Below are 1,565 nucleotides of genomic sequence, written 5' to 3'. Positions count from 1 at the left end.
TTAGACTAACATAATACACAGACTAATGGAAGTCTCCTGTTAAGTAGTTAATTTTGCCTATATTTGACATTGTTTTCATAAACAAAGGTACTGTAACTTTTAGAATCTACCCACATTTTAAAGGGGGGAGAGAGGAAGGGAGGGTGAAGGAATGGAGTGAAGGAAAGAGAGAGAGGGAGAAAGAGAAGCAGCAAATCCGTAAATGAACTCAATCCCTTACTTTCTTTTGCTTTTTGTGTCAGTTTGGAAAACACTAGAAGCAGACATGGCGTTTTCTATATATTGTCCAAGAACTTGGTTTTCTGATTTCAGCTTCAGTTTTTCTTCCTTAACTGCATCTACTCTTGCTGAGAGATCTTCAAGTGTGTGTTGAAGTTCCAACACTTGATTAATAAGTCGTGTTTTTCCCTCTAGTTCTATCTGATTTTCCACATCAACTGCATCCATGTCAGGGTTCATCATCCTCCTGGGCACTGAACTGTACCTCACACAGAAAAATCATGATGAATGGTCGTCAGAGGGAGAGGCAGGATCCGGAGATCATGCCCTGGGCCAGGACTTCAGCACCAACTGACCAAGAAAGTTATTTGTGAAAGCCAACATGGCCACAGGAGGAGGTCCTTTTGACAAAAGTATGAACAATCAGGATTTACCCAACTGGAGCAGTGAATGTGTTGACGATCGACATAACAACATGGATTGAGGTGGCCAACAGAAGAAGGCAAATAGAATTCTTTTCATCAGAAAAGAACAAGTTTGGTGTAGGCTTGTTCAAGTTCCTGACTATATTACCAAATCCAAGACATTGTGGGCAAAAATGCAAGATCTGTTAATGTTGAGCATTTACTAATCTAATAGATCAACTTAAAGAACAAGGAAAATCATATGTGAAGTTTCTCCAAAAAATCCTTGCTAGAGAAAAATGAGGATATTCAGAAAAATGAGGAGATTCAGCTCCGAGATCTGGTTCTGTAGCTGAGAATACATCACTAAACATAGATGTGCAGTCTGAGGCTTCAGATACCATGAAAGTAGTAAATGTGGCTCACCTCTATGAGGTGCTGGATCAAACTGCAAGAAAGAATATTTGAGAATGCCATTAATGTCCATGATTGCAGCTGGTTACCATAAAGATAACAATAGAGCACTGAAAATCATTACTACATTCTGGTCATGGCACCAGTTACATCCCTCCATCACCAACTGATGAGCTTTAGACACCAATGTCAGCCCTTTCACTGGTATGATTAAATGTCTCAGAAATATCTTGCTCAAAGGTGAAACCAGCTGGAGGAGATATACCCCAAACAGTACCATCATCTGGATCAGACTTCAGCAAGTCACAGACCCTCATGGGGAAATTCCTGTAGGTGATCAAGGCTCAGATGTGATCCAGGGTATCTATGGATGCTGAGAAACCACCATGCAGTTAGAAGATCTGCCCATCCACCAATGCAGTGAGAGGAAGATTGGAAAAGTTTACAGACCTTTTTGACTAACATTTCATTTCCATATTTCCTTAAACACTCATCATAGAAACCATAAACTTGTGTGCTCTCACGATT

General features: G+C 40.3%; 1 pseudogene; it reads right to left on the bottom strand.

Annotated features, from left to right (window-relative positions):
• Nucleotides 1-216: 216 nt before the first annotated feature.
• On the bottom strand, nucleotides 217-462 carry LOC138804408 (short coiled-coil protein pseudogene; annotated as a pseudogene).
• Nucleotides 463-1,565: the final 1,103 nt, after the last annotated feature.

This window comes from Dipodomys merriami, unplaced genomic scaffold, assembly GCF_024711535.1.
Source record: "Dipodomys merriami isolate MVZ:Mamm:240054 unplaced genomic scaffold, mDipMer1.0.p SCAF_3604, whole genome shotgun sequence".
NCBI lineage: Eukaryota > Metazoa > Chordata > Mammalia > Rodentia > Heteromyidae > Dipodomys > Dipodomys merriami.
This window is presented reverse-complemented; position numbering and strand designations above follow the sequence as displayed.